This window comes from Castor canadensis, chromosome 13, assembly GCF_047511655.1.
Source record: "Castor canadensis chromosome 13, mCasCan1.hap1v2, whole genome shotgun sequence".
NCBI classification, from domain to species: Eukaryota; Metazoa; Chordata; class Mammalia; order Rodentia; family Castoridae; genus Castor; species Castor canadensis.
In genome coordinates this window covers 94,975,417-94,988,232 of record NC_133398.1, presented here as the reverse complement: position 1 = coordinate 94,988,232, position 12,816 = coordinate 94,975,417, and the positions used below count along the sequence as shown (strand labels likewise).

The window sequence follows — 12,816 nt, the reverse complement described above, 5'->3', positions numbered from 1 at the left end:
TTGCAAAAACATTTTAGCTTCGTGTAGTCCCATTTGTCAATCATTCTTGTAGTTGCTGAGCGATTTGTGTTTTATTTAGGAGCTCATTGCCTGTGCCTATTTGTTCCTGGGTATCCCCTGCTCTTTCCTTCACTAGCTTCAAAGTTTCAAGTCTTATATTAAGGTCCTGGATCCATTTTGTGTTGATGCTTGTACAGCATTAAAGACATGGACCAAATTCAATTTTCTGCATGCTGATATCCTGTTTTCCTCACAACATTTGGTGAAGATTTTGTTTTTTTCATTGCATGTTTTGAATGACTTTGTCAAAAATTAGATGGGCATAGCTGCATGGACTCATGCATGGGTTTTTTATTTTGTTCCACTGGTCTTCATGTATGTTTTTGTAGCAGTACTATGCTGGGTTTTTTGCTGTGGCACTATAGTATAGTTGGAAATTGGATATTGTGATGCCGCCACTGCTAATCATTTTTGCTCAGTATTGCTTTGTGTATTCCTGGTCTTTTGTGATTCCAAGTGAAATTTAGAGTTGATTTTTCTATCTCTATGATGAATGTTGTTGGAATTTTGATGGGGATTGCCTTGAACATGTAGATTTAGTAGTACAGCAATTTTCACAATACTGACTTTGCCAATCCATGAGCATGGGAGGTCTTTCTATCTTCTATAATGTCTTTGATTTCTTTCATCAATGGTTTACAGATTTCATTATAGAGGCATTTTACCTCCCTTGTTTGGTTTATTTCTATGTATTCTATTTTTGATGCTATTGTAAATGGAATTGTTTCCTTCATTTTTCTCAGTTGGTTCCTTATTGGTATATAGAAAGACTGCTGATTTTTGTAAATTGATTTTGTCCTGCTACTTCTCTAAAGCTGTTTATGGTATCTGTAATTTTATGGTGAAGTTTTCTGGATCTTTTAGGTATAAGATCATGTCATCTTCAAACAGGGATATCTTGACTTCTTCCTTTCCTATTTGAATACCATTTTTTCTCCTCCTGCTTAATGCCCTAGCTATGAATTCTAAGACTATATTGAATATGAGTGAAGAGAGTAGAGATCCTTGCCTTGTTCCTGACTTGAGGGAAAATGCTGTCAGTTTTTCCCAATTTAGTATGATGTTGGCTACAGGCTTGACATATTTCACCTCAACATTATGATATTGAGGCAAATTCTTTTTTTCCCAATTTCTTCAGGGCTTTTGTCATGAAATGATGTTGAAGTTTGTCAAAGGCTTTTTCTGTAAATATTGAGATGATCATATTGTTTTTGTTTTCCTTCTGCTGATGGACTGTATTAATGTTAAAAGATTTGTGTATGTTGAACCATTCCTGCATCCCAGGGATGAAAGCAATTTGATCATGTTGCATGATTTTTAGAAATGATGTTCTTGAATTCAATTTGGAGGTGTTTTATTGATGACTGCTGCATCTAAGTTCATTTTCAAAATTGACATATAATTGTCTTTTTTGTTGTGTCCTTATCTGGCTTTGAAATGAGTGTAATACAGGCTCCATAGAATGATTTTGGCAGTGTTCCATCTCTTTCTATTTCATGGAAAACTTTGAGGAGTGTTACTATAAGTTCTTTAAAGATCTGGTAGATTTTAGCAATGAATCTGTCAGGTCCTGAAGCATCTATTGATGCTTCAATATAATATATTAGATATATTATATTCATTATAATTATCCTACCCCTATGATGTGGCATTATTTATACATAAATAATTCTTTTTTTGCAGTACTATAGTTTGAATTCAGGTCATCATGCTTACAAAACAGATGCTCTTCCACTTGATCTATATCCCTTACCCACTTTTGTTTAGTTATGGTTGGGATATGGCTTCCCATTTTTGCCCAGGACTAGCCCCAGATGACAATCCTCCTCCCTATACCTCTCAAATACAAGGATTTACAGGTATGGACCACCATGTTAGTATTTCACTTCATTTTTCATTCCATCTTTTCTGCAATATTCATCAGGAACATGAAAACCACAAACCAAACAAGTATTTCTGAATTCATTCTTTTGTGACTGACAGATGATCCAGAACTGCAGACACTCATCTTCAACCTGTTTCTGTCCATGCACCTGGTCACCATCATGGGGAACCTGATCATCATCCTGGTTATCAGCTCTGACTCCCATCTCCACACCCCATGTACTTCTTCCTCTCTGGTCTACCCTCCACTGAAATCTTTATAAGCACCACCATGATCCCAAAGATGCTGGTGAATATCCAAGCCCAGACTCACAGCATCACTTGCACAGGATGCCTCTCCCAGGTCTGCTTTGTCCTAATTTTTGGTGGTTTAGAAAGTTTTCTCATTGCAGTGAGGGCTTATGATCGCTATGTGGCCATTTGTCACCCTGTGAGGTAAACAGTCATTATGAACCCATTTCTGTGGACTGCTCATTCATTACTACTACAAATGCTCTACTCCACAGTCTGATGTTGCTGAGGCTTTCCTTTTGTAGAGACCTGGAAATTCCACACTTCTTTTGTGAACTTGTTCACCTCATGAAGATGGCCTGTTCTGATACCTTTGTCAATAACTTCCTTATATACACAGTTACAGTGTATTTACAGTGTTCCTCTCTCTGGGATTATTTTCTCATATACTCAAATTGACTCCTCTATTTTGAGGATCCCAACTGTGGGGGGAAGATTTAAATCTTTTTTCACCTGTGGGTTTTACCTCTCAATGGTGTCTTTATTCTATGAAACAACTTTTGAAGTGTACATGAGTTCTGCAGTTACTGACCCTGCCACCAAAACTATTGTGGCTTCAGTGATGTATATTGTTGTCCCTCAAATGCTAAACCCACTTATCTACATTTTGAGGAACAGGGAAATTAAAGAAGTCTTGAGGCATCTCATCCTTAGGATGTCTCCTTCTCTTTGATGGGGAAATATCTATGGCCTTTGGTTTGTAGCATAGTTAAATTTATATAAATATAAATGAGATAGAATACCTGATTCCTCCATCACTACTTTCTTCCAGAAGTTATAACATGATATGATTTCTCAATATATTTCAATGTGAGCTTCAAATCTGACTTTGACTTTTGTCCAGCTCTGTGATATTTCACAAATGATTTCAATCTCCACTGCTTTAATCCCAGTGAGGCAGAACCAGAGATGAGGGTTCCTTTTAATAAAATTTCACAAATCCTTGTCTAAAGAAGGAAATTTGTACCCCTTCTTCCTTCACACTCATCACCCACTGAACAAGCTACTATACCACTTTTACACAACTCCAAATCCAGCAATTCATAACACAAACATCCTCTTCTACTAAAAAGGAAATATACCCAAACACTCACAAAGACCATAAAAACAACAGCCCCCACACTGCTTTTCCCACTCACCCACCCCATTTCCCTTCTTCACCTTTAGTGCCACCCTACCTAACATCCCAAATGTCTATAGCTAGCATTACAAACATTAACCCCCCAGCTTCCACTGCTAATAGATATTACCACCAAGGGATCTTCTATATAACACAGAAACTTTGGCCAGGCATTAAACCTGTGAATTAGTTAATACTAAATTGCACCCAGACCAGGGACAGAAATGCCATAGCACCTTACCTACAAACCCAAGACAGCCTCAAAACAAAAAGTAAATCAAGGGAAAGAAAACAGGTGACTGAATCCAACGAGTAGCCTATCAAGAACATAGTTGCATAGTACCAAGTGGAGTGTTGGGAGGAAGAAAAAGTGCTGCAAACCATTCCTCTTCACAAAATAATTTAATACAGATTAAGAGGGAAATAAAGAAAATGGATCACCAGTTGTGGACTCCAACAAAGCAAAGATAAATGACACCAAGGAACCCAATAACGCCCAGAAGAACAACCTCAAAGAAGAAATCCTGCAAATAATGACTGAGAATTTCATGGAGATGATACTAGAAATAGTTAATCAAAATGTACAAGAGGCACTCAAGAAATTTCATGACAACAAAAATAAAGAATAAGGGCAGACACAAACAAATAATGAACTCATAGGAGTCCTAAATAAACACCAAAGTGAAACAGAGAAAATTATAGATAGAGATATAAATGAATTAAAGATGAAAATAGGCAATATTAAAGAGGAAGAGACCTATGATATAGAAAACTTCAGAAAAAAGAATGAAACAGAAACACAAAACACAGTGGAAGGCCACTCCAGCAGACTAGAACAAGCAAAAGATGGAATCTCAGAACTTGAAGATAAAATGGAAATTAAAGGAAAAACTGAAAAACTATTAGTCAAACAACTCAAGTCCTGTGAAAGGAATATAGAAGAACTCATTGACTCCATCAAAAGACCAAACCTGAGAATCATGGGCATTGAAGAAAGAGAAGAGGTCCAAGTAAAAAGATTTGTAATATAGTCAATAAAATAATGACAGAAAATTTCCTAAATCTAGAGAAAGTTATGCCCATTCAGATACAGGAAGCTTCCAGGACACCAACAGATGACCAAAACAGAACTTCCCCGTGACATATTATCATTAAAACAACATGCACAGAGAATAGAGAAAGAATATTGAAGGCTATGAGAGTAAAAACACAAATAACATACAAAGGTAAACCCATCAAAATCACAGCAGATTTCTCAAAGGAACCTTCAAAGCAAGGAGGGCATAGAGTGAGGTATTCCAGGGATTGAATGAAAATAACTTCAACCCTAGGATACTCTACCCAGCAAAACTATCATTCAAAATAGATGGAGCAATAAAAGTATTCCATGATAAGCAGAAACTAAAACAATATACGACCACCAAGCCACCACTACAAAAGATTCTTCAAGGAATCCTGCACACAGATAATGAAAGCAAACAAAGCCATGAGAGGACAGCAGTACCAAAACACAGGAAGAAAAGACAAAGGATCAGAAGGTAACATTAATTCAGCAGCATGCAATCAAACCTTTAAAAAATAAAAACTAAATGAGAGGAATCACCACATACCTACCAATATTAACACTGAATGTCAACAGACTTAACCCTTGCATCAAAAGACACAATTTGTCAAAGTAGATTAAAAAGGAATATCCAACAATCTGCTGCTTATAGGAGACCCATCACATTGACAGAAACAAACACTGGTATGGTGTGAAAGGCTGGAGGATTTACAAAGACAATGGCCTCAGAAAATAGGCAGGAATAGCAATATCTATCTCAGACAAAGTAGACTTCAAAATTAAATTGATCAGATGAGATAAAGAAGGACATTCCACACTAATAAATGGAGAAATACAGCAAAGGGAAATAGCAAATATCAATGTCAGTGAACCAATTTCATTAAACATACTCTGAAGAACCTAAAAGCACATATACACTCCCACACAGTGTTAGCAGGAGACTTTAATATCTCCCATCACCAACAGATCAGTCATCCAAACAAAAAAATCAATAAAGAAATTCTAGAACTAAATCACACCATAGATCAAATGGACCTCATTGATGTCTACAGAATATTTCATCCAACATCTGTACAACATACATTTTTCTCAGCAGCCCATGGAACTTTCTCTGAAACTAATCATATTTAGGACATAAAGCAAGCCTCAGCAAATATAAGAAAATAGAAATAATCTCTTGCATTCTATCTGATCACAATTCATTAAAAGTAGAATGCAACAAGAAAAACAACAGCAGAAAATATGCAAGCAATTGGAAGCTGAATGACACATTGCTCAATGATCTGTTGGTCTTTGATGAAATAAAAGAGGAAACTAAAAGCTTCCTCGAAGTTAATGAAAATGAAAACATGACCTACCAGAACCTATGGGACACAGCAACGGCAGTCCTGAGAAGAAAGTTTATAGACAAGAGTTCATATATTAAAACGACAGAAAGACCTCAAAACAATGACCTAATGCTACATCTCAAACTCCTAGAAAAACAAGAACAAGCAAATCCCAAAACAAGCAGAAGGAGAGAAATAAAAAAAAAGAAATAGAAACAAACAAACAAAAAATCTATACAAAGAATCAACAAAACAAAAAGCTGATTCTTTGAAAAACTAAACAAGATTGACAGACCCCTGGCAAATCTGACTAAAATAAGGAGAGAAAAAAACCAAATCAGTAAAAACAGATATGCAATGGGGAGATAACAAGAAACACCATGGAAATCCAAGGAATCATCAGACACTAGTTTGAGAACCTATATTCCAATAAATTTGAAAATATTAAAGAAATGGACAAACTTCTAGATATGTATGAGCATCCAAAATTAAACTAAGAGGATATTAACAACCTGAATAGATCTATAACATGAAATGAAATTGAAGCAACAATACATAGTCTTCCAAAAAAGAGAAGTCCAGGACCTGGTGTGTTCTCTCCTGAATTCTATCAGACCTTTAAAGAAGAACTAATACCAACTCTCCTTAAACTCTTCCATGAGACAGAAAGGGAAGGAAAACTGCCTAACTCATTCTATGAAGCCAGAATCACACTCATCACAAAACCAGACAAAGACACATCCAAAAAGAAGAACTATAGGCCAATCTCCTTCATTTACATCAATGCAAAAATCCTCAATAAAATAATGGTAAACTGAATCCAACAACACATCAGAAAGATCATTCATCAGTACCAAGTTGGCTTTATCCCAGGGATGCAGGAGTGGTTCAACATATGCAAATCTATAAATGTAATACACAGCACATTAATAGAAGCGAAGACAATAACTACTTGATCATCTCAATAGATTCAGAAAAAGCCTTTGATAAGTTCCAACACCACTTCATGATAAAAGTGCTAAGAAAACTAGGAAAAAAAGGAATGTACCTCAACATTGTAAAGCCCCATTACTGAAGAATGGATTAAGAAAATGTGATATTTATACACAGTGGAACTTTACTCACTCTTGAAGAAGAAGGAAATACTATCACTTGCAAGTAAATGGAAGGAACTGGAGAACATCATCTTAAGCGAAGTTAGCCAGGCTCAGAAAGTCAAAACTCATATGTTCTCCCTCATATGCAGAGTTTTGATCTAAAACAAATGCAATAAAATTATTAGACTTGGGTCACATGCTAAAAGGAGAACACATACCGGAGGAATAGGGAAGAGTAGGAAACTCAAAACTTGAAAGCGTTTGATGTCCCCACTGCAGAGGAGCTAATAGAGTAACCTTAAAATGAGAGAGGTCAACATGGGTAGGTGACCAGAAAGTAGTGAAAAGGTCAGGTAGAAATGTATCAGTTTGGGTCATAATACACAAGTACATGAAAGCAATGCTAGGCTGTCTCTGTATAGCTATCCTTACCTCAACTAGCAAAATGCTCTGTCTTTCTTACTATTGCTTATGTCTTGTCTTCAACAAAAGAGAAGATGGCAGAACAGTTTCTGCCTGGAAGTGATGGGGGTGAATGGGAGAGGGAGAGAGAGGGGGTTAGTGGAGAGAAATGGCCCAAACAATCTATGCACATTTGAGTAAATGAATAAAGAAAAATATTAAAAATAAAAAAGAAATGAGACTAATCAGTTATAGTACACTCATTTTTTCAATTGTTAAATCATCTTCCTGTGAATCAGTCTAATTAAACTGAAAATATAGGGAAAAACATTGTCAAATGACTGTCTTCTGTATTTTAAAGGAAATTTTAAAAATCAGAAGTGACTTCTAAAGATGACTTGTTCAGCTGTTTCTAAAACATACAATTGTTCGGTTGTTTGACAAACCTTGTTCTTCTGCAGTGACTATGCTTGTGAGATCCCCAATCAGTGCATATCTTATGCTGTGTTCAGTGAGTCAGCACACCCCTGAGATAGTTTTACTAATACAGGGAGTTCTGTTTGGAATTTTCAGTTCTAAAAATGGAGAATTCTGCTGAATTGCTTGTCTCTCCTAATTAGAAATGCTTAATGTGTGAATCTCCACAACAATTTTACAAGATTGGAGTTTATGTTACTCTTTTCCAGACTGATAATCTGAGATACAGAACTGCCGTGGTGATACCAATGTGGCACTGCCAATAAGTAGCATGGTTTGGGTCATAAATTAGAGATTTGGGAGTTCAAGTCTCATTTTCTCTCTATAGTATCACATAACAAGTTACACAACGAAGATTCTTCTCGTGTTTCAGACAAACTATATAATGTTAGGCAAGTCACTTTGTAATCTTTTGTAAACACTGCCATGAAATTTTTTCTCAAAAAAGTTGCAAAAGTGAAATAGAACATAATTTATTTAAATAATGGATAGATAGTTGTCACCATAATATGTATATGTAAGGACGACATCTCTAAAAATCCCTGGAGACTTTAAAGATGAAACAGTCAACATATAATTCTTGGATAACATTAAACATTATATTATTCAAGTGACCCTCAACCCTGATTATGCTTAAGAATCTCTGGAGGGCTTTCTTCAGAGGGAGAGGTGTCAAGAAATATTTTTCTTTTAAGACTTACAGGAGATTAAAATACACTCTAGCATTAAAGATGGTTTTTATCCACTGTTTGTAACAAAATTCAGCTGATGATCAGGGCTGTCTGTGGGAAACACATCTAGTACTTTGGGAACTAACAACTGCAGGTTTTGGATTATGTCTAACATTCATTCAACAATATGCCAAAAGACGAAGCTACATTTTAAAATATCTGTCCAGAATTCTGAGAAATAGACCGAGAGAGAGAGAGAGAGAAGAAAAAGATAAAGATACAAAGATTGGGTGGGGGTTGGAGAACGAGAAGAGGGACAAGGAGAGAGAAGAGGAGAGGAGAGGAGAGTAGAAGAGAGAGAGAGAGAGAGAGAGATAGAGAGAAAGAGAGAGCATGTGCAATGAGCAATAGCTGTGGACCTTACAGTTGCTGCTAACTGCCCTGGTGTGTGTGTGAGGGAGGGAGAGAGAGGGAGGGAGGGAGAGAGAGTGAGCGCCCTAGCGAGAGAGCAAGTGAGCAAGCCAGCAGAAAAGAGGTGGAGAGGGGGGAATAGAAAGAGAGAGGAGGAAAGGAGAGAAGGCAGGAAGAAGGCAAGGGAGGATACAACCATGCTGTGCTGTATGAGAAGAAGCAAACAGGTTGAAAAAAATGATGAGGACCAGAAGATTGAAGAAGATGGTATCAATCCGGAAGATAAAGCTCACAAGGCCGCAACCAGAATTCAGGCTAGCTTCCGTGGCCACACAACAAGGAAAAAGCTCCAAGGCGAGAAGAAGGGCGATGCTGCTGAGGCCGAGGGAACGAGAAGGATGAAGCCCCCATGGCTGATGGCGTGGAGAAGGAGGGAGAAGGCCCGGCCACCACTGAGGCGGCCCGGCCACCGCCCCAAGGCCAAGGACAGCGGCCCGGCTGGAGATGCTCCTTCGAGGAGAAGAAGGGGAGGGCGCCCCGATGCTGCTCCGGACCCGCGGCCCCCCAGGCTCCTGCGCCCTCAGAGGAGAAGGCCGGCTCTGCTGACACGGAAAGTGCCACTACAGTTTCCACTGACAACTCGCCGTCCTCCAAGGCCGAAGATGTCCCAGCCAAGGAGGAGCCTAAACAATCCCACGTGCCTGCTGCTGTCGCTGCTGCTGTCACCACCCCGCTGCAGGGGACGCTGCCGCCAAGGCCACAGCCCAGCCTCTGAGACCGCGGAGAGCAGCCAAGCCGAAGAGAAGACAGATGCAGAAGATGGAACCAGACCTAAGGAAAGTGCCCGGCAGGATGAGGGTAAAGAAGAAGACCGCGAGGCTGACCAAGAACATGCCTCAACTTTAAGAAATGGCTTTCCACGTCCCCACCCCGAGTTTTTGGTAATGATGATCCAATCATTTTGGGAAATTCTTGCACTGTATCACAGTTTTTTGATCTGGTGCGTGTGGCCCCGTGGGAGTTCACTTTCCTCTTTCTCTCTTCCAAGTGTGTGCAATGTTCCGTTCATCTGAGGAGTCCAAAAGATTGAGTGAATTCAAAACCATTTTTGTTTCCTCCTTTTCAATGTGATGGAATGAACAAAAAGGAAAAAAAATTAAAAACCCAGTTTGTTTTAAAAATAAATAAATAAAGCAAATGTGCCAATTAGAGTAAAAAAATAAATAAATAAAATAAAATATCTGTCCAGACAAAGAAAGGTTACATGATTATAGAAGCTTAAATGTGGTCCTCAGAACACGTCAAAGAACATGTGCACTAGAATGTTATGTGTATTTTTTATTAACTAAATTATATTGAGTAAAACTAACTTTCAGACTTGCATGTGATGACATAAATCATGTTGTATTTACATTTTCACACCTGCTGTCTTTTATGAAGTACATTGTTACACTTAACTTGGTTGACTATTGCATGTATTTTATACTGCCATTTCTTAAAACCTACTTGAAAAATTTTAACTTTTAATGTGTATCCTTTCAAGGGATAGTATAATCTTTTGGAAAATGAAATTATTCACCTCTTTGACAAAAATACAGTGTTCTCATGAAACCTTTATGCTTTTAGAAGGAATACTGAATTTTGTTTGATTTCATTTTGTTTGATTTGGTGATTTTTGTTTGGCTTTTTCTCCTTTTTTAATGCTTACAATGAGTATATAGGTCCTGGTAGGTCCTGCACCAAACATGAAAGGAGAAACCTTGTAGTGAGTTTTCCCAGTATTATTGCTGGGGAATATTCTCTCTCCAGATTTTGATAGCATTGAGTAAGGGTAGAATAGTTTACATCATAGAAAATCAGATCTAGAAAAGAAGGCTCAGTGTATCCAATGAAGACTGGTATTAGTTCACAACAGGAAACTGAGATTCATAATGTAGTGATGAATCAAACTGACAAAATGATTTTTAATTAAATAAATTATGTTTCGACAGCCCTGAGTAGATAATGCTTTGTATTCAAAATGTGTGTTTTAAAGGAGGTTTTGTATAATTTACTATAAACTTCTAGATTCCTGTGTCCTCTTTTTTCTCCCATAAAACACTGGTTTTAGTCTATTTTAAACAATTGTTTTGTGTCTCCCAAGGGAATGAAAATGCTTTATGATAGAGAACTTGTCTTACTCTGTTTTGTACTTTTGTCCTTTCAATTTTAATCTCTAGGACTGTCTTAGAATAAGTCTTCAAATATCTGGAAAATGAATTTATGTCCCAGATCAAAAAGAGAAAAATTAGTAAACTTTCAGGCAATCAATCATGCATCTATGAAAACTATGATTAAAAAAGATAAATATGTGTTCCATTTTTCTCTCCACAGGCTCCAAATGTCCACAACTACCCCAATATGGAAGTTGTTCCTGTTTCTAAATAATGTGAAAGGGGAGCCGCCGGAGGACTCGTTACCTGTAGATCACTTCCAAATACATACTGAGCCAGTGGACTTGTCAATAAACACAGCCAGGACACCCCCCACCACCATTTTATCTACCCCAGTCTCCATGACATCATCTGCCTCCTCTCCATATTCTCCTTCAACATCTCCATCATCTTCTAGTCATCCAGCCTTAACCCAAACTGTTATGACCTCAGTATCTTCAGCATTGTCTTCATCCACAGTACTTACTCCAGGACCCCTTGTTGTCTCTGCACCTGGCATGGGAGGCCAGCAGTTTTTGCACATTATCCAACCTGTACTGCCTTCAAGTCCCGTGAATTTACAGTCGAATAAACTGAGTCATGTTTGCAGTAGAGTCAGTGCCTGTTGGCTGCACAGCTGTACTGTCACCTGGAAGTGTGAACAACACTACTATTGTGCCATTTTTGAAGGATGGGAGAAGCCATGACAAAGGTAAGAACACATAAAACCTTTATTTCAGTAGTAAAGAGAACTAGTCATCTTTTCAATGAATGGAACCTAAATTTGTTTGCAACCAATGTATTCATGGAAGATTTGTGCAGAACTGTGTGGACCAACTGAATAGACACTGAGTACAGTTTAGACAGCATCATGATTATTTGGGTGCATTTTTAGGTTGTATTTGGTCTATATTTTTATTAATCAAGTCAGAATTTGTAAAATAATGCCTACTGCTAAATGCACAAATAGGAAGGGTGTATATGGTTATACGGCTTGTATAACTATGTATGAAGTGAAATCCCTCACAGAAATTAATTGCAGTGAATTTTTTTAAGATAAAAAAGGATATTTCTGTTTTTTTTGTTTGTTCAGAGTAGAGCTTATTTGGATGACAATAATATGTGCCCTGAAGTCGCAATGCCTTAAGTCTGATAAATCACTTTTGGGGCTTTGTTAAAAAGTTTACCATTAAACTAGTTCTAAAGGTAGGTGTATGGCCATAAAAGTACCACATAACTTGAGTTTTTATCATCTCATAAGTCTAAGTTATTATTTTACATAACAGGATGACTTAATATAATGGAAATATTTTTAAATGAAATGTTAACATTTCCCTCTAGGGTTTATAAGGCAGGAAGATATTTGCCACTTGATTATATGTAATAATACCTAGTATTTAATTTAGTTTGATAGTTATGCAGGCAGTTATGTAGTTGTTTCTTACTTCTAAGTTCCTTTTTGTATCAAATTTTTACTAGAAGGAATTATAATATCATCATGCTGTCTATTCTTTCTTCCCTGCCTTTGAATCCCAAAACCAATCCATCCTTCTATAGAAATGTGAAATCCCATAGTCATTGGCACATTCCTTTTTAAACTGAGTACACATATAAGTAATTTTGTCTTCAGAACCTGAAATAATGCTAGACAATGCTTTGTCACTGAGTTACTACTGAAGCCCAAAATTAAAATATTGAGAAATACACAAACCACTATCTTCTCATAAAATGCTAATAAACATGATGTTTTGGTTCTCATACAAAGGAGGATTCAAGAGAGAGGGATTATATTTTATTTCAACCTTAGAAAAAGTTTTACA

General features: G+C 37.2%; 1 pseudogene; it reads left to right on the top strand.

Annotated features, from left to right (window-relative positions):
• The first annotated feature begins 8,923 nt into the window (after window positions 1–8,923).
• LOC109676641 (uncharacterized) lies at window positions 8,924–11,722 on the top strand (annotated as a pseudogene).
• Window positions 11,723–12,816: the final 1,094 nt, after the last annotated feature.